Genomic DNA, 20668 nt, shown 5'->3' on the forward strand with positions numbered 1-20668 from the left:
AACTGACGTCCCCGGGTACAGTGGCAGGAGACATCTCTGCCCATATCAATATACGCCCCAGGGTGAAGACAAAGACTTAATGCTGGGCCAGATTTTACATGCCTCGCACCTCCAATGATTATTCTCTCTTTGTGAAACTAAATATCCTCAATATTGGGGTGGAAAATGGTTGCCATTGGCCAATGGAAGTAATACTAGATGAAGGAAGGGACATGCACCAACATTCAACCTGATGCCTCAGAGGAAGTCCCGTTTTTTGCAGCATGTGTTTGTGCGCATGTGTGTCTTGCAAGTCCCAGGTTTGAAACCTGATAAGCTCGCCTAGTGGGTTAATGCACCTACCACAGCAATCTATATGTAACCTGCAGGCAACACATCCAGTTCCTGGTGAGATACAAGGACAGAAGTGACTTCCCGGAAAAAGACATTTCAAGGAGCATCATCAGTCTTTGATACTTAGAGTCAGAGCTTTAAGTGGGCTGGGGCTAGCATGGGCCGAGCCCCGGCAGTCTCCAGAAAAAGCTCCTAAGCCGGGGCCCTGCCGGGGACTCACCCCCGACTAGCCCCAGCCATGCTGACACCTGAGGCTGCCCGTGCAGCGGCTGCACGGTTACACAAGCTGCCTGCAGGTGTCAGCACTACGGTTTAGAAAAAAAGTAATTGCCTTTTCTTTTTTTCTAAACCGAAGTGCTGTCACCTGCAAGCAGCAGGTGCAACCGTCCAGTGCAGGCTGCCTGGTGGCTCTGTACTCTGAAACAGGAGGAGGGCTGGACTGCCAGGCCTCCTTTTGTTTCTGAGTAAATAGCCATCACCCAGCATGAAGCCCCTGCACTACTCACGCTGGCTGATGGCTATTTACTCAGAAACAAAAGGCGAGCTGGGCAGTTCAGACCTCCTCCTGTTTCAGAGTACAGAGCCATCAGCAGCAGGCATCACTTTCATTCAAGGAGCCTGTGGTAAAGCATTGCAGCATGTGGCTCCTTGAATGAAAAGGCTGCCTGCTGGGTGTGAGCTGTGGCATACTGGTGTCACACCTTTGCTCCGCTTAGCCGCTTCTTTTGTTTAAAAGGAGGGGCTGGGCGCATTAAAGGTAATAATGCCAGTGCACCCCAGCTCTGCTTCTTTTAGCAACCCTCACCTCTTAGGCGAGGGGGGCTCTTGATGGGGGCGTGGACTAAGCACACCCATGCCTAGGCCACACCCCCTAACGAGAGCCCCCCTCAATTTCTAATCCCACTTAAAGCACTGCTTAGAGTCACCTTGGAAGTGACTTTAGAATAGGTTGCCATAAGTAAGCCAAGTGGCAAATAACTTTGTGGTGCAAAATACCTAAATTGCACTAGTATTATATATGGAGCAACTCTATAGTCATTAGGCATTGAGGCTTGGCCAGGACAGCTGCCCCTCATAATGTAGCCTCGAGCGTGGAGTCTATAATGGCAGCAGTCCGTGGCAGCAGTAAACCTTCCCAAAACTGGTTGTAACTAGCCCAAAGACGACATCTTGTGCAAATGCTCTTATCCAGTGCATGCCAAAGAATGGCCTAGATGTCACCTGCTCCATCTTGTCAGGCGCGTCTCATGGGCTGCAAGTCGCCTTCCCATGTGCTGACCGCAGGCGCTAAGGGCTCAATAGGAATGTACTAAGAACATTGTTCTGCTGACAGCAGCTGCTAGTAGCTGTTGCTGTGCACGTGAGTATAAATGGCCGGTTAGCTCAGTTGGTTAGAGCGTGGTGCTAATAACGCCAAGGTCGCGGGTTCGATCCCCGTACTGGCCACACCTTTTTAAGTTTCCTTTTAAAATTGGAGCGTCATGAATGAAGAACTCTCATTCGACGAATATGAAATCTGTAAAATAATAAGCCGATGTGGAATTCTGAGTAATAGCACAATATAAGCAAAGACGTCCTCTGGCTAATGCCAAAAACAGTTCTTTGGCTCCTGAAATGACTACATGCCCTAGTGCTGTAGCAAAAGGACTGCAAGAAGGCAGTCTATCCGTGGTCCTCCTCTTCTTAGCCGACGGTGGCAGCACAGGTATTTCCCGCCCGTCCCAAATTGATAACATCACTCCAAGTTTGCAGTGTGCTGACATCTCAGGAGTCTTCTGGCTTCTGAATTGTGGGAGTCGGATCACCCTGCGGGGAGGAGATGGGCCCAACATCGCAGCACAGCACCCCTCTGGCCCGCCATGGGTAACTTAAACTTTGGACACCCCCTGGGAATCCCCCCTTTTTTGCAGGTCCCCCATCAATCAAATCGCTGTGTACCAATCTTTCCTCTTGGTTTCCTCTACAAGGTCTCATTGTTTGGAATAGGACAAGGACCTGCTGGGATATCCTATCAGCAGCATCCCTGCCCCACTTAGCCGTGCCCAGCTTCTGATCCTGACAAATGCTATGGGACTTGGGCAGTCATTGCCAAAGAATGGCAACTGATTGATTACCTGTGCAAATGATACCCATGCCCGGCAAATGTGTGAGTGCAAAGGCAATTGATTACAATTCCTGTAAATGGAGAAGGCATCTGGCAAATGATAACAGGGCTGTCACCCACTCAACTGAAAATGTTGCAGGCAGGAGGCATGACTGCGCAACGATGCTCAGTACGGCGGGGTAGAAGCGGCTTGGAATGGGGAGTAAGCAAGAGCACAACAAATCTCACAGCTTTGAGAGCAGAGAGTGAGTGTTTAAACAATCATTAACAGGCAGCAACCCCAAAGGGACGTCATTTCACCAAAATGCCAGGGGTAGCGGAAGTGACATCACACGACCCTTGACCCCCTGATGACATCACAGGAAGTGATGTCATTTGACCCCACCCTGAAGTGATATCGCAGGAAGCGATGGAACACAACCTTTCACCCGTTGACGAAACAGGAAGTGGCATCACATAGCATTGTACACCACGAAAATATGGTTACAATATCACTATAGTGTGATGTACATAATGTGATGTACATTTTATACAAGAATGGATCGCCATATGTATTGTTAAGATCAGAGTGTATAGGCCCATATTCCCAAATTACTGTGAATGCAAGCAGAAGTCCATGACCAAATGATAATTATGTGTTATTATATAGCACTTACGCTTAAGCGCTTTATATTGTAAAAATATACACCCAATATCACCCAACATGTGTTGGTACTCATTTATCGACCTCAGAAAGATGAAAGGCTGAGTTGAGGCGTTTAAGAACAGACTAAATCAGTGACTCACCCCCTGAAGTGTGCCTGAAATAAACCTTTAATGAGTCTAGCAATTATTGTATAGCATTCCAGAAAGACACATTATTTGGTATTCCTATTCTTTCTTATTTAGGGTCAGTGCTGAAAGTGTTAGACTTTTGGCACTCCTGTTCTTATTTTTCTTATTTTTTTTAACGGCCCTGAACAAGAAAGCCAGCCCCTCCAGAAGTAAAGAGCTACATGGTGCTGGCCACAGCCTAGGAGCTTGCATTACAAAACCCCCCCAAAAAAACAAAAAAAGAGAACTTTTTTCAAGAGGTTGCAAGGGAGAACACAGATGTCGCAAGGGAGACCTCAGAGGTCGCAGATGCGACCTCTAGCAACCCCCAACTGACGTCCCCGGGTACAGTGGCAGGAGCCATCTCTACCCATATCAACATACGCCCCAGGGTGAAGACAAAGACTTAATTCTGGGCCAGATTTTACATGCCTCGCACCCCCAATGATTAATCTCTCTTTGTGAAACTAAATATCCTCAACATTGGGGTGGAAAATGGTTGCCATCGGCCAATGGAAGTAATACTAGATGAAGGAAGGGACATGCACCAACATTCAACCTGATGCCTCAGAGGAAGTCCAGTTTTTTGCAGCATGTGTTTGTGTGCATGTGTGTCTTGCAAGTCCCAGGTTTGACACCTGATAAGCTCGCCTAGTGGGTTAATGCACCTACCACAGCAATCTATATGTAACCTGCAGGCAACACATCCAGTTCCTGGTGAGATACACGGACAGAGGTGACTTCCCGGAAAAAAGACATTTCAAGGAGCATCATCAGTCTTTGATACTTAGAGGCAGAGCTTTAAGTGGGCTGGGGCTAGCATGGGCCGAGATCCGGCAGTCTCCAGAAAAGGCTCCTAAGCCGGGGCCCTGCCGGGGACTCACCCCCGACTAGACCCAGCCATGCTGACACCTGAGGCCGCCCGTGCAGCGGCTGCACGGTTACACAAGCTGCGTGCAGGTGTCAGCACTACGGATTAGAAAAAAAGTAATTGCCTTTTCTTTTTTTCTAAACCGAAGTGCTGTCACCTGCAAGCAGCAGGTGCAACCGTCCAGTGCGGGCTGCCTGGTGGCTCTGTACTCTGAAACAGGAGGAGGGCTGGACTGCCAGGCCTCCTTTTGTTTCTGAGTAAATAGCCATCACCCAGCATGAAGCCCCTGCGCTAACCACGCTGGCTGATGGCTATTTACTCAGAAACAACTGAGCAGAAACTGCTGGGCAGTTCAGACCTCCTCCTGTTTCAGAGTACAGAGCCATCAGCAGCAGGCATCACTTTCATTCAAGGAGCCTGTGGTAAAGCATTGCAGCATGTGGCTCCTTGAATGAAAAGGCTGCCTGCTGGGTGTGTGCTGTGGCATTCTGGGGTCACACCTTTGCTCCGCTTAGCCGCTTCTTTTGTTTAAAAGGAGGGGATGTGCGCATTAAAGGTAATAATGCCAGTGCATCCCAGCTCTGCTTCTTTTAGCAGCCCCCAACTCTTAGGTGATGGGGGTTCTTGATGGGGGCGTGGACTAAGCACACCCATGCCTAGGCCACGCCCCCTAACGAGAGCCCCCCTCAATTTCTAATCCCACTTAAAGCACTGCTTAGAGTCACCTTGGAAGTGACTTTAGAATAGGTTGCCATAAGTAAGCCAAGTGGCAAATAACTTTGTGGTGCAAAATACCTAAATTGGACTAGTATTATATATGGAGCAACTCTATAGTCATTAGGCATTGAGGCTTGGACAGGACAGCTGCCCCTCATAATGTAGCCTCGAGCGTGGAGTCTATAATGGCAGCAGTCCGTGGCAGCAGTAAGCCTTCCCAAAAGTGGTTGTAACTGGCCCAAAGACGACATCTTGTGCAAATGCTCTTATCCAGTGCATGCCAAAGTATGGCCTAGATGTCACCTGCTCCATCTTGTCAGGCGCGTCTCATGGGCTGCAAGTCGCCTTCCCATGTGCTGACCGCAGGCGCTAAGGGCTCAATGGGAATGTACTAAGAACATTGTTCTGCTGACAGCAGCTGCTAGTAGCTGTTGCTTTGTACGTGAGTATTAATGGCCGGTTAGCTCAGTTGGTTAGAGCGTACGCCAAGGTCGCGGGTTCGATCCCCGTACTGGCCACACCTTTTTAAGTTTCCTTTTAAAATTGGAGCTTCATGAATGAAGAACTCTCATTGGACGAATATGAAATCTGTAAAATAATAAGCCCATGTGGAATTCTGAGTAATAGCACAATATAAGCAAAGACGTCCTCTGGCTAATGCCAAAAACAGTTCTTTGGCTCCTGAAATGACTACATGTCCTAGTGCTGTAGCAAAAGGACTGCAAGAAGGCAGTCTATCCGTGGTCCTCCTCTTCTTAGCCGGCGGTGGCAGCACAGGTATTTCCCGCCAGTCCCAAATTGATAACATCACTCCAAGTTTGCAGTGTGCTGACATCTCAGGAGTCTTCTGGCTTCTGAATTGTGGGAGTCGGATCACCCTGCGGGGAGGAGATGGCCCAACATCGCAGCACAGCACCCCTCTGGCCCGCCATGGGTAACTTAAACTTTGGACACCCCCTGAGAATCCCCCCTTTTTTGCAGGCCCCCCATCAATCAAATCGCTATGTACCAATCTTTCCTCTTGGTATCCTCTACAAGGTCTCATTGTTTGGAATAGGTCGAGGACCTGCTGGGATATCCTATCAGCAGCATCCCTGCCCCACTTAGCCGTGCCCAGCTTCTGATCCTGGCAAATGCTATGGGACCTGGGCAGTCATTGCCAAAGAATGGCAACTGATTGATTACCTGTGCAAATGATAACCATGCCCGGCAAATGTGTGAGTGCAAAGGCAATTGATTAGAATTCCTGTAAATGGAGAAGGCATCTGGCAAATGATAACAGGGCTGTCACCCACTCAACTGAAAATGTTGCAGGCAGGAGGCATGACTGCGCAACGATGCTCAGTACGGCGGGGTAGAAGCGGCTTGGAATGGGGAGTAAGCAAGAGCACAACAAATCTCACAGCTTTGAGAGGAGAGAGTGTTTAAGCAATCATTAACAGGCAGCAACACCAAAGGGACGTCATTTCACCAAAATGCCAGGGGTAGCGGAAGTGACATCACACGACCCTTGACCCCCTGATGACATCACAGGAAGTGATGTCATTTGACCCCACCCTGAAGTGATATCGCAGGAAGCGATGGAACACAACCTTTCACCCGTTGACGAAACACGAAGTGGCATCACATAGCATTGTACACCACGAAAAATATGGTTACAATATCACTATAGTGTGATGTACATAATGTGATGTACATTTCATACAAGAATGGATCGCCATATGTATTGTTAAGATCAGAGTGTATAGGCCCATATTCCCAAATTACTGTGAATGCAAGCAGAAGTCCATGACCAAATGATAATTATGTGTTATTATATAGCACTTACGCTTAAGCGCTTTATATTGTAAAAATATACACCCAATATCACCCAACATGTGTTGGTACTCATTTATCGACCTCAGAAAGATGAAAGGCTGAGTTGAGGCGTTTAAGAACAGACTAAATCAGTGACTCACCCCCTGAAGTGTGCCTGAAATAAACCTTTAATGAGTCTAGCAATTATTGTATAGCATTCCAGAAAGACACATTATTTGGTATTCCTATTCTTTCTTATTTAGGGTCAGTGCTGAAAGTGTTAGACTTTTGGCACTCCTGTTCTTATTTTTCTTATTTTTTTTAACGGCCCTGAACAAGAAAGCCAGCCCCTCCAGAAGTAAAGAGCTACATGGTGCTGGCCACAGCCTAGGAGCTTGCATTACAAAACCCCCCCAAAAAAACAAAAAAAGAGAACTTTTTTCAAGAGGTTGCAAGGGAGAACACAGATGTCGCAAGGGAGACCTCAGAGGTCGCAGATGCGACCTCTAGCAACCCCCAACTGACGTCCCCGGGTACAGTGGCAGGAGCCATCTCTACCCATATCAACATACGCCCCAGGGTGAAGACAAAGACTTAATTCTGGGCCAGATTTTACATGCCTCGCACCCCCAATGATTAATCTCTCTTTGTGAAACTAAATATCCTCAACATTGGGGTGGAAAATGGTTGCCATCGGCCAATGGAAGTAATACTAGATGAAGGAAGGGACATGCACCAACATTCAACCTGATGCCTCAGAGGAAGTCCAGTTTTTTGCAGCATGTGTTTGTGTGCATGTGTGTCTTGCAAGTCCCAGGTTTGACACCTGATAAGCTCGCCTAGTGGGTTAATGCACCTACCACAGCAATCTATATGTAACCTGCAGGCAACACATCCAGTTCCTGGTGAGATACACGGACAGAGGTGACTTCCCGGAAAAAAGACATTTCAAGGAGCATCATCAGTCTTTGATACTTAGAGGCAGAGCTTTAAGTGGGCTGGGGCTAGCATGGGCCGAGATCCGGCAGTCTCCAGAAAAGGCTCCTAAGCCGGGGCCCTGCCGGGGACTCACCCCCGACTAGACCCAGCCATGCTGACACCTGAGGCCGCCCGTGCAGCGGCTGCACGGTTACACAAGCTGCGTGCAGGTGTCAGCACTACGGATTAGAAAAAAAGTAATTGCCTTTTCTTTTTTTCTAAACCGAAGTGCTGTCACCTGCAAGCAGCAGGTGCAACCGTCCAGTGCGGGCTGCCTGGTGGCTCTGTACTCTGAAACAGGAGGAGGGCTGGACTGCCAGGCCTCCTTTTGTTTCTGAGTAAATAGCCATCACCCAGCATGAAGCCCCTGCGCTAACCACGCTGGCTGATGGCTATTTACTCAGAAACAACTGAGCAGAAACTGCTGGGCAGTTCAGACCTCCTCCTGTTTCAGAGTACAGAGCCATCAGCAGCAGGCATCACTTTCATTCAAGGAGCCTGTGGTAAAGCATTGCAGCATGTGGCTCCTTGAATGAAAAGGCTGCCTGCTGGGTGTGTGCTGTGGCATTCTGGGGTCACACCTTTGCTCCGCTTAGCCGCTTCTTTTGTTTAAAAGGAGGGGATGTGCGCATTAAAGGTAATAATGCCAGTGCATCCCAGCTCTGCTTCTTTTAGCAGCCCCCAACTCTTAGGTGAGGGGGGTTCTTGATGGGGGCGTGGACTAAGCACACCCATGCCTAGGCCACGCCCCCTAACGAGAGCCCCCCTCAATTTCTAATCCCACTTAAAGCACTGCTTAGAGTCACCTTGGAAGTGACTTTAGAATAGGTTGCCATAAGTAAGCCAAGTGGCAAATAACTTTGTGGTGCAAAATACCTAAATTGGACTAGTATTATATATGGAGCAACTCTATAGTCATTAGGCATTGAGGCTTGGACAGGACAGCTGCCCCTCATAATGTAGCCTCGAGCGTGGAGTCTATAATGGCAGCAGTCCGTGGCAGCAGTAAGCCTTCCCAAAAGTGGTTGTAACTGGCCCAAAGACGACATCTTGTGCAAATGCTCTTATCCAGTGCATGCCAAAGTATGGCCTAGATGTCACCTGCTCCATCTTGTCAGGCGCGTCTCATGGGCTGCAAGTCGCCTTCCCATGTGCTGACCGCAGGCGCTAAGGGCTCAATGGGAATGTACTAAGAACATTGTTCTGCTGACAGCAGCTGCTAGTAGCTGTTGCTTTGTACGTGAGTATTAATGGCCGGTTAGCTCAGTTGGTTAGAGCGTACGCCAAGGTCGCGGGTTCGATCCCCGTACTGGCCACACCTTTTTAAGTTTCCTTTTAAAATTGGAGCTTCATGAATGAAGAACTCTCATTGGACGAATATGAAATCTGTAAAATAATAAGCCCATGTGGAATTCTGAGTAATAGCACAATATAAGCAAAGACGTCCTCTGGCTAATGCCAAAAACAGTTCTTTGGCTCCTGAAATGACTACATGTCCTAGTGCTGTAGCAAAAGGACTGCAAGAAGGCAGTCTATCCGTGGTCCTCCTCTTCTTAGCCGGCGGTGGCAGCACAGGTATTTCCCGCCAGTCCCAAATTGATAACATCACTCCAAGTTTGCAGTGTGCTGACATCTCAGGAGTCTTCTGGCTTCTGAATTGTGGGAGTCGGATCACCCTGCGGGGAGGAGATGGCCCAACATCGCAGCACAGCACCCCTCTGGCCCGCCATGGGTAACTTAAACTTTGGACACCCCCTGAGAATCCCCCCTTTTTTGCAGGCCCCCCATCAATCAAATCGCTATGTACCAATCTTTCCTCTTGGTATCCTCTACAAGGTCTCATTGTTTGGAATAGGTCGAGGACCTGCTGGGATATCCTATCAGCAGCATCCCTGCCCCACTTAGCCGTGCCCAGCTTCTGATCCTGGCAAATGCTATGGGACCTGGGCAGTCATTGCCAAAGAATGGCAACTGATTGATTACCTGTGCAAATGATAACCATGCCCGGCAAATGTGTGAGTGCAAAGGCAATTGATTAGAATTCCTGTAAATGGAGAAGGCATCTGGCAAATGATAACAGGGCTGTCACCCACTCAACTGAAAATGTTGCAGGCAGGAGGCATGACTGCGCAACGATGCTCAGTACGGCGGGGTAGAAGCGGCTTGGAATGGGGAGTAAGCAAGAGCACAACAAATCTCACAGCTTTGAGAGGAGAGAGTGTTTAAGCAATCATTAACAGGCAGCAACCCCAAAGGGACGTCATTTCACCAAAATGCCAGGGGTAGCGGAAGTGACATCACACGACCCTTGACCCCCTGATGACATCACAGGAAGTGATGTCATTTGACCCCACCCTGAAGTGATATCGCAGGAAGCGATGGAACACAACCTTTCACCCGTTGACGAAACACGAAGTGGCATCACATAGCATTGTACACCACGAAAAATATGGTTACAATATCACTATAGTGTGATGTACATAATGTGATGTACATTTCATACAAGAATGGATCGCCATATGTATTGTTAAGATCAGAGTGTATAGGCCCATATTCCCAAATTACTGTGAATGCAAGCAGAAGTCCAGGACCAAATGATAATGATGTGTTATTATATAGCACTTACGCTTAAGCGCTTTATATTGTAAAAATATACACCCAATATCACCCAACATGTGTTGGTACTCATTTATCGACCTCAGAAAGATGAAAGGCTGAGTTGAGGCGTTTAAGAACAGACTAAATCAGTGACTCACCCCCTGAAGTGTGCCTGAAATAAACCTTTAATGAGTCTAGCAATTATTGTATAGCATTCCAGAAAGACACATTATTTGGTATTCCTATTCTTTCTTATTTAGGGTCAGTGCTGAAAGTGTTAGACTTTTGGCACTCCTGTTCTTATTGTTCTTATTTTTTTTAACGGCCCTGAACAAGAAAGCCAGCCACTCCAGAAGTAAAGAGCTACATGGTGCTGGCCACAGCCTAGGAGCTTGCATTACAAAACCCCCCCAAAAAAACAAAAAAAGAGAACTTTTTTCAAGAGGTTGCAAGGGAGAACACAGATGTCGCAAGGGAGACCTCAGAGGTCGCAGATGCGACCTCTAGCAACCCCCAACTGACGTCCCCGGGTACAGTGGCAGGAGACATCTCTGCCCATATCAACATACGCCCCAGGGTGAAGACAAAGACTTAATGCTGGGCCAGATTTTACATGCCTCGCACCCCCAATGATTAATCTCTCTTTGTGAAACTAAATATCCTCAACATTGGGGTGGAAAATGGTTGCCATCGGCCAATGGAAGTAATACTAGATGAAGGAAGGGACATGCACCAACATTCAACCTGATGCCTCAGAGGAAGTCCAGTTTTTTGCAGCATGTGTTTGTGTGCATGTGTGTCTTGCAAGTCCCAGGTTTGACACCTGATAAGCTCGCCTAGTGGGTTAATGCACCTACCACAGCAATCTATATGTAACCTGCAGGCAACACATCCAGTTCCTGGTGAGATACACGGACAGAAGTGACTTCCCGGAAAAAAGACATTTCAAGGAGCATCATCAGTCTTTGATACTTAGAGGCAGAGCTTTAAGTGGGCTGGGGCTAGCATGGGCCGAGATCCGGCAGTCTCCAGAAAAGGCTCCTAAGCCGGGGCCCTGCCGGGGACTCACCCCCGACTAGAACCAGCCATGCTGACACCTGAGGCCGCCCGTGCAGCGGCTGCACGGTTACACAAGCTGCGTGCAGGTGTCAGCACTACGGATTAGAAAAAAAGTAATTGCCTTTTCTTTTTTTCTAAACCGAAGTGCTGTCACCTGCAAGCAGCAGGTGCAACCGTCCAGTGCGGGCTGCCTGGTGGCTCTGTACTCTGAAACAGGAGGAGGGCTGGACTGCCAGGCCTCCTTTTGTTTCTGAGTAAATAGCCATCACCCAGCATGAAGCCCCTGTGCTACTCACGCTGGCTGATGGCTATTTACTCAGAAACAAAAGGCAAGCTGGGCAGTTCAGACCTCCTCCTGTTTCAGAGTACAGAGCCATCAGCAGCAGGCATCACTTTCATTCAAGGAGCCTGTGGTAAAGCATTGCAGCATGTGGCTCCTTGAATGAAAAGGCTGCCTGCTGGGTGTGTGCTGTGGCATTCTGGGGTCACACCTTTGCTCCGCTTAGCCACTTCTTTTGTTTAAAAGGAGGGGCTGTGCGCATTAAAGGTAATAATGCCAGTGCATCCCAGCTCTGCTTCTTTTAGCAGCCCCCAACTCTTAGGTGAGGGGGGTTCTTGATGGGGGCGTGGACTAAGCACACCCATGCCTAGGCCACGCCCCATAACGAGAGCCCCCCTCAATTTCTAATCCCACTTAAAGCACTGCTTAGAGTCACCTTGGAAGTGACTTTAGAATAGGTTGCCATAAGTAAGCCAAGTGGCAAATAACTTTGTGGTGCAAAATACCTAAATTGGACTAGTATTATATATGGAGCAACTCTATAGTCATTAGGCATTGAGGCTTGGCCAGGACAGCTGCCCCTCATAATGTAGCCTCGAGCGTGGAGTCTATAATGGCAGCAGTCCGTGGCAGCAGTAAGCCTTCCCAAAAGTGGTTGTAACTGGCCCAAAGACGACATCTTGTGCAAATGCTCTTATCCAGTGCATGCCAAAGAATGGTCTAGATGTCACCTGCTCCATCTTGTCAGGCGCGTCTCATGGGCTGCAAGTCGCCTTCCCATGTGCTGACTGTAGGCGCTAAGGGCTCAATAGGTATGTACTAAGAACATTTTTCTGCTGACAGCGGATGCTAGTAGCTGTTGCTGTGACCGTGAGTATTAATGGCCGGTTAGCTCAGTTGGTTAGAGCGTGGTGCTAATAACGCCAAGGTCGCGGGTTCGATCCCCGTACTGGCCACACCTTTTTAAGTTTCCTTTTAAAATTGGAGCGTCATGAATGAAGAACTCTCATTGGACGAATATGAAATCTGTAAAATAATAAGCCGATGTGGAATTCTGAGTAATAGCACAATATAAGCAAAGACGTCCTCTGGCTAATGCCAAAAACAGTTCTTTGGCTCCTGAAATGACTACATGTCCTAGTGCTGTAGCAAAAGGACTGCAAGAAGGCAGTCTATCCGTGGTCCTCCTCTTCTTAGCCGGCGGTGGCAGCACAGGTATTTCCCGCCAGTCCCAAATTGATAACATCACTCCAAGTTTGCAGTGTGCTGACATCTCAGGAGTCTTCTGGCTTCTGAATTGTGGGAGTCGGATCACCCTGCGGGGAGGAGATGGGCCCAACATCGCAGCACAGCACCCCTCTGGCCAGCCATGGGTAACTTAAACTTTGGACACCCCCTGAGGATCCCCCCTTTTTTGAAGGTCCCCCATCAATCAAATCGCTGTGTACCAATCTTTCCTCTTGGTTTCCTCTACAAGGTCTCAATGTTTGGAATAGGACAAGGACCTGCTGGGATATCCTATCAGCAGCATCCCTGCCCCACTTAGCCGTGCCCAGCTTCTGATCCTGGCAAATGCTATGGGACCTGGGCAGTCATTGCCAAAGAATGGCAACTGATTGATTACCTGTGCAAATGATAACCATGCCCGGCAAATGTGTGAGTGCAAAGGCAATTGATTAGAATTCCTGTAAATGGAGCAGGTATCTGGCAAAGGATAACAGGGCTGTCACCCACTCAACTGAAAATGCTGCAGGCAGGAGGCATGACTGCGCAACGATGCTCAGTACGGCGGGGTAGAAGCGGCTTGGAATGGGAGTAAGCAAGAGCACAACAAATCTCACAGCTTTGAGAGCAGAGAGTGAGTGTTTAAACAATCATTAACAGGCAGCAACCCCAAAGGGACGTCATTTCACCAAAATGCCAGGGGTAGCGGAAGTGACATCACACGACCCTTGACCCCCCTGATGACATCACAGGAAGTGATGTCCATGACCAAATGATAATGATGTGTTATTATATAGCACTTACGCTTAAGCGCTTTATATTGTAAAAATATACACCCAATATCACCCAACATGTGTTGGTACTCATTTATCGACCTCAGAAAGATGAAAGGCTGAGTTGAGGCGTTTAAGAACAGACTAAATCAGTGACTCACCCCCTGAAGTGTGCCTGAAATAAACCTTTAATGAGTCTAGCAATTATTGTATAGCATTCCAGAAAGACACATTATTTGGTATTCCTATTCTTTGTTATTTAGGGTCAGTGCTGAAAGTGTTAGACTTTTGGCACTCCTGTTCTTATTGTTCTTATTTTTTTTAACGGCCCTGAACAAGAAAGCCAGCCACTCCAGAAGTAAAGAGCTACATGGTGCTGGCCACAGCCTAGGAGCTTGCATTACAAAACCCCCCCAAAAAAACAAAAAAAGAGAACTTTTTTCAAGAGGTTGCAAGGGAGAACACAGATGTCGCAAGGGAGACCTCAGAGGTCGCAGATGCGACCTCTAGCAACCCCCAACTGACGTCCCCGGGTACAGTGGCAGGAGACATCTCTGCCCATATCAACATACGCCCCAGGGTGAAGACAAAGACATAATGCTGGGCCAGATTTTACATGCCTCGCACCCCCAATGATTAATCTCTCTTTGTGAAACTAAATATCCTCAACATTGGGGTGGAAAATGGTTGCCATCGGCCAATGGAAGTAATACTAGATGAAGGAAGGGACATGCACCAACATTCAACCTGATGCCTCAGAGGAAGTCCAGTTTTTTGCAGCATGTGTTTGTGTGCATGTGTGTCTTGCAAGTCCCAGGTTTGACACCTGATAAGCTCGCCTAGTGGGTTAATGCACCTACCACAGCAATCTATATGTAACCTGCAGGCAACACATCCAGTTCCTGGTGAGATACACGGACAGAAGTGACTTCCCGGAAAAAAGACATTTCAAGGAGCATCATCAGTCTTTGATACTTAGAGGCAGAGCTTTAAGTGGGCTGGGGCTAGCATGGGCCGAGATCCGGCAGTCTCCAGAAAAGGCTCCTAAGCCGGGGCCCTGCCGGGGACTCACCCCCGACTAGACCCAGCCATGCTGACACCTGAGGCCGCCCGTGCAGCGGCTGCACGGTTACACAAGCTGCGTGCAGGTGTCAGCACTACGGATTAGAAAAAAAGTAATTGCCTTTTCTTTTTTTCTAAACCGAAGTGCTGTCACCTGCAAGCAGCAGGTGCAACCGTCCAGTGCGGGCTGCCTGGTGGCTCTGTACTCTGAAACAGGAGGAGGGCTGGACTGCCAGGCCTCCTTTTGTTTCTGAGTAAATAGCCATCACCCAGCATGAAGCCCCTGCGCTACTCACGCTGGCTGATGGCTATTTACTCAGAAACAAAAGGCAAGCTGGGCAGTTCAGACCTCCTCCTGTTTCAGAGTACAGAGCCATCAGCAGCAGGCATCACTTTCATTCAAGGAGCCTGTGGTAAAGCATTGCAGCATGTGGCTCCTTGAATGAAAAGGCTGCCTGCTGGGTGTGTGCTGTGGCATTCTGGGGTCACACCTTTGCTTCGCTTAGCCGCTTCTTTTGTTTAAAAGGAGGGGCTGTGCACATTAAAGGTAATAATGCCAGTGCACCCCAGCTCTGCTTCTTTTAGCAACCCTCACCTCTTAGGCGAGGGGGGCTCTTGATGGGGGCGTGGACTAAGCACACCCATGCCTAGGCCACACCCCCTAACGAGAGCCCCCCTCAATTTCTAATCCCACTTAAAGCACTGCTTAGAGTCACCTTGGAAGTGACTTTAGAATAGGTTGCCATAAGTAAGCCAAGTGGCAAATAACTTTGTGGTGCAAAATACCTAAATTGCTCTAGTATTATATATGGAGCAACTCTATAGTCATTAGGCATTGAGGCTTGGCCAGGACAGCTGCCCCTCATAATGTACCCTCGAGCGTGGAGTCTATAATGGCAGCAGTCCGTGGCAGCAGTAAACCTTCCCAAAACTGGTTGTAACTAGCGCAAAGACGACATCTTGTGCAAATGCTCTTATCCAGTGCATGCCAAAGAATGGCCTAGATGTCACCTGCTCCATCTTGTCAGGCGCGTCTCATGGGCTGCAAGTCGCCTTCCCATGTGCTGACTGCAGGCGCTAAGGGCTCAATGGGAATGTACTAAGAACATTGTTCTGCTGACAGCAGCTGCTAGTAGCTGTTGCTGTGCACGTGAGTATTAATGGCCGGTTAGCTCAGTTGGTTAGAGCGTGGTGCTAATAACGCCAAGGTCGCGGGTTCGATCCCCGTACTGGCCACACCTTTTTAAGTTTCCTTTTAAAATTGGAGCTTCATGAATGAAGAACTCTCATTGGACGAATATGAAATATGTAAAATAATAAGCCGATGTGGAATTCTGAGTAATAGCACAATATAAGCAAAGACTTCCTCTGGCTAATGCCAAAAACAGTTCTTTGGCTCCTGAAATGACTACATGTCCTAGTGCTGTAGCAAAAGGACTGCAAGAAGGCAGTCTATCCGTGGTCCTCCTCTTCTTAGCCTGTGGTGGCAGCACAGGTATTTCCCTCCAGTCCCAAATTGATAACATCACTCCAACTTTGCAGTGTGCTGACATCTCAGGAGTCTTCTGGCTTCTGAATTGTGGGAGTCGGATCGACCTGCGGGCAGGAGATGGGCCCAACATCGCAGCACAGCACCCCTCTGGCCCGCCATGGGTAACTTAAACTTTCGACACCCCCTGGGCATCCCCCCTTTTTTGCAGGCCCCCCATCAATCAAATCGCCGTGTACCAATCTTTCCTCGTGGTTTCCTCTACAAGGTCTCATTGTTTGGAATAGGTCAAGGACCTGCTTGGATATCCTATCAGCAGCATCCCTGCCCCACTTAGTCGTGCCCAGCTTCTGATCCTGGCAAATGCTATGGGACCTGGGCAGTCATTGCCAAAGAATGGCAACTGATTGATTGCCTGTGCAAATGATAACCATGCCCGGCAAATGTGTGAGTGCAAAGGCAATTGATTAGAATTCCTGTAAATGGAGTAGGTATCTGGCAAATGATAACAGGGTTGTCACCCACTCAACTGAAAATGTTGCAGGCAGGAGGCATGACTGCGCAACGATGCTCAGTACGGCGGGGTAGAAGCGGCTTGGAATGGGGAGTAAGCAAGAGCACAACAAATCTCACAGCTTTGAGAGGAGAGAGTGTTTAAGCAATCATTAACAGGCAGCAACCCCAAAGGGACGTCATTTCACCAAAATGCCAGGGGTAGCGGAAGTGACATCACACGACCCTTGACCCCCTGATGACATCACAGGAAGTGATGTCATTTGACCCCACCCTGAAGTGATATCGCAGGAAGCGATGGAACACAACCTTTCACCCGTTGACGAAACAGGCAGTGGCATCACATAGCACTGTACACCACGAAAAATATGGTTACAATATCACTATAGTGTGATGTACATAATGTGATGTACATTTCATACAAGAATGGATCGCCATATGTATTGTTAAGATCAGAGTGTATAGGCCCATATTCCCAAATTACTGTGAATGTAAGCAGAAGTCCATGACCAAATGATAATGATGTGTTATTATATAGCACTTATGCTTAAGCGCTTTATATAGTAAAAATATACACCCAATATCACCCAACATGTGTTGGTACTCATTTATCGACCTCAGAAAGATGAAAGGCTGAGTTGAGGCGTTTAAGAACAGACTAAATCAGTGACTCACCCCCTGAAGTGTGCCTGAAATAAACCTTTAATGAGTCTAGCAATGATTGTATAGCATTCCAGAAAGACACATTATTTGGTATTCCTATTCTTTCTAATTTAGGGTCAGTGCTGAAAGTGTTAGACTTTTGGCACTCCTGTTCTTATTTTTCTTATTTTTTTTAACGGCCCTGAACAAGAAAGCCAGCCACTCCAGAAGTAAAGAGCTACATGGTGCTGGCCACAGCCTAGGAGCTTGCATTACAAAACCCCCCCAAAAAAACAAAAAAAGAGAACTTTTTTCAAGAGGTTGCAAGGGAGAACACAGATGTCGCAAGGGAGACCTCAAAGGTCGCAGATGCGACCTCTGGTGACCCCCAACTGACGTCCCCGGGTACAGTGGCAGGAGACATCTCTGCCCATATCAATATATGCCCAGGGTGAAGACAAAGACTTAACGCTGGGCCAGATTTTACATGCCTCGCACCTCCAATGATTATTCTCTCTTTGTGAAACTAAATATCCTCAATATTGGGGTGGAAAATGGTTGCCATTGGCCAATGGAAGTAATACTAGATGAAGGAAGGGACATGCACCAACATTCAACCTGATGCCTCAGAGGAAGTCCCGTTTTTTGCAGCATGTGTTTGTGCGCATGTGTGTCTTGCAAGTCCCAGGTTTGAAACCTGATAAGCTCGCCTAGTGGGTTAATGCACCTACCACAGCAATCTATATGTAACCTGCAGGCAACACATCCAGTTCCTGGTGAGATACAAGGACAGAAGTGACTTCCCGGAAAAAGACATTTCAAGGAGCATCATCAGTCTTTGATACTTAGAGTCAGAGCTTTAAGTGGGCTGGGGCTAGCATGGGCCGAGCCCCGGCAGTCTCCAGAAAAAGCTCCTAAGCCGGGGCCCTGCCGGGGACTCACCCCCGACTAGCCCCAGCCATGCTGACACCTGAGGCTGCCCGTGCAGCGGCTGCACGGTTACACAAGCTGCCTGCAGGTGTCAGCACTACGGTTTAGAAAAAAAGTAATTGCCTTTTCTTTTTTTCTAAACCGAAGTGCTGTCACCTGCAAGCAGCAGGTGCAACCGTCCAGTGCAGGCTGCCTGGTGGCTCTGTACTCTGAAACAGGAGGAGGGCTGGACTCCCAGGCCTCCTTTTGTTTCTGAGTAAATAGCCATCACCCAGCATGAAGCCCCTGCGCTACTCACGCTGGCTGATGGCTATTTACTCAGAAACAAAAGGCGAGCTGGGCAGTTCAGACCTCCTCCTGTTTCAGAGTACAGAGCCATCAGCAGCAGGCATCACTTTCATTCAAGGAGCCTGTGGTAAAGCATTGCAGCATGTGGCTCCTTGAATGAAAAGGCTGCCTGCTGGGTGTGTGCTGTGGCATTCTGGGGTCACACCTTTGCTCCGCTTAGCCGCTTCTTTTGTTTAAAAGGAGGGGATGTGCGCATTAAAGGTAATAATGCCAGTGCATCCCAGCTCTGCTTCTTTTAGCAGCCCCCAACTCTTAGGTGAGGGGGGTTCTTGATGGGGGCGTGGACTAAGCACACCCATGCCTAGGCCACGCCCCCTAACGAGAGCCCCCCTCAATTTCTAATCCCACTTAAAGCACTGCTTAGAGTCACCTTGGAAGTGACTTTAGAATAGGTTGCCATAAGTAAGCCAAGTGGCAAATAACTTTGTGGTGCAAAATACCTAAATTGGACTAGTATTATATATGGAGCAACTCTATAGTCATTAGGCATTGAGGCTTGGACAGGACAGCTGCCCCTCATAATGTAGCCTCGAGCGTGGAGTCTATAATGGCAGCAGTCCGTGGCAGCAGTAAGCCTTCCCAAAAGTGGTTGTAACTGGCCCAAAGACGACATCTTGTGCAAATGCTCTTATCCAGTGCATGCCAAAGAATGGCCTAGATGTCACCTGCTCCATCTTGTCAGGCGCGTCTCATGGGCTGCAAGTCGCCTTCCCATGTGCTGACCGCAGGCGCTAAGGGCTCAATGGGAATGTACTAAGAACATTGTTCTGCTGACAGCAGCTGCTAGTAGCTGTTGCTGTGTACGTGAGTATTAATGGCCGGTTAGCTCAGTTGGTTAGAGCGTGGTGCTAATAACGCCAAGGTCGCGGGTTCGATCCCCGTACTGGCCACACCTTTTTGAGTTTCCTTTTAAAATTGGAGCTTCATGAATGAAGAACTCTCATTGGACGAATATGAAATCTGTAAAATAATAAGCCGATGTGGAATTCTGAGTAATAGCACAATATAAGCAAAGACTTCCTCTGGCTAATGCCAAAAACAGTTCTTTGGCTCCTGAAATGACTACATGTCCTAGTGCTGTAGCAAAAGGACTGCAAGAAGGCAGTCTATCCGTGGTCCTCCTCTTCTTAGCCTGTGGTGGCAGCACAGGTATTTCCCTCCAGTCCCAAATTGATAACATCACTCCAACTTTGCAGTGTGCTGACATCTCAGGAGTCTTCTGGCTTCTGAATTGTGGGAGTCGGATCGACCTGCGGGCAGGAGATGGGCCCAACATCGCAGCATAGCACCCCTCTGGCCCGCCATGGGTAACTTAAACTTTGGACACCCCCTGGGCATCCCCCCTTTTTTGCAGGCCCCCCATCAATCAAATCGCCGTGTACCAATCTTTCCTCTTGGTTTCCTCTACAAGGTCTCATTGTTTGGAATAGGTCAAGGACCTGCTGGGATATCCTATCAGCAGCATCCCTGCCCCACTTAGCCGTGCCCAGCTTCTGATCCTGGCAAATGCTATGGGACCTGGGCAGTCATTGCCAAAGAATGGCAACTGATTGATTGCCTGTGCAAATGATAACCATGCCCGGCAAATGTGTGAGTGCAAAGGCAATTGATTAGAATTCCTGTAAATGGAGTAGGTATCTGGCAAATGATAACAGGGTTGTCACCCACTCAACTGAAAATGTTGCAGGCAGGAGGCATGACTGCGCAACGATGCTCAGTACGGCGGGGTAGAAGCGGCTTGGAATGGGAGTAAGCAAGAGCACAACAAATCTCACAGCTTTGAGAGCAGAGAGTGAGTGTTTAAACAATCATTAACAGGCAGCAACCCCAAAGGGACGTCATTTCACCAAAATGCCAGGGGTAGCGGAAGTGACATCACACGACCCTTGACCCCCTGATGACATCACAGGAAGTGATGTCATTTGACCCCACCCTGAAGTGATATCGCAGGAAGCGATGGAACACAACCTTTCACCCGTTGACGAAACAGGCAGTGGCATCACATAGCACTGTACACCACGAAAAATATGGTTACAATATCACTATAGTGTGATGTACATAATGTGATGTACATTTCATACAAGAATGGATCGCCATATGTATTGTTAAGATCAGAGTGTATAGGCCCATATTCCCA

At 48.3% G+C, this 20668-nt stretch overlaps 4 non-coding genes across 4 annotated transcripts; all 4 read left to right on the forward strand.

Annotated features, from left to right (window-relative positions):
* Window positions 1-1705: 1705 nt before the first annotated feature.
* TRNAI-AAU (transfer RNA isoleucine (anticodon AAU)) lies at window positions 1706-1779 on the forward strand. Its single transcript has one exon. It is a non-coding gene; the product is annotated as a tRNA-Ile (tRNA).
* A 10653-nt stretch (window positions 1780-12432) lies between these two features.
* TRNAI-AAU (transfer RNA isoleucine (anticodon AAU)) lies at window positions 12433-12506 on the forward strand. Its single transcript has one exon. It is a non-coding gene; the product is annotated as a tRNA-Ile (tRNA).
* A 3265-nt stretch (window positions 12507-15771) lies between these two features.
* Window positions 15772-15845, forward strand: TRNAI-AAU (transfer RNA isoleucine (anticodon AAU)). Its single transcript has one exon. It is a non-coding gene; the product is annotated as a tRNA-Ile (tRNA).
* A 3502-nt stretch (window positions 15846-19347) lies between these two features.
* Window positions 19348-19421, forward strand: TRNAI-AAU (transfer RNA isoleucine (anticodon AAU)). The gene has a single exon. It is a non-coding gene; the product is annotated as a tRNA-Ile (tRNA).
* The last annotated feature ends 1247 nt before the right edge of the window (window positions 19422-20668 follow it).

Source organism: Ambystoma mexicanum, chromosome 1p, assembly GCF_040938575.1.
Source record: "Ambystoma mexicanum isolate Mex_15411 chromosome 1p, UKY_AmexF1_1, whole genome shotgun sequence".
NCBI classification, from domain to species: Eukaryota; Metazoa; Chordata; class Amphibia; order Caudata; family Ambystomatidae; genus Ambystoma; species Ambystoma mexicanum.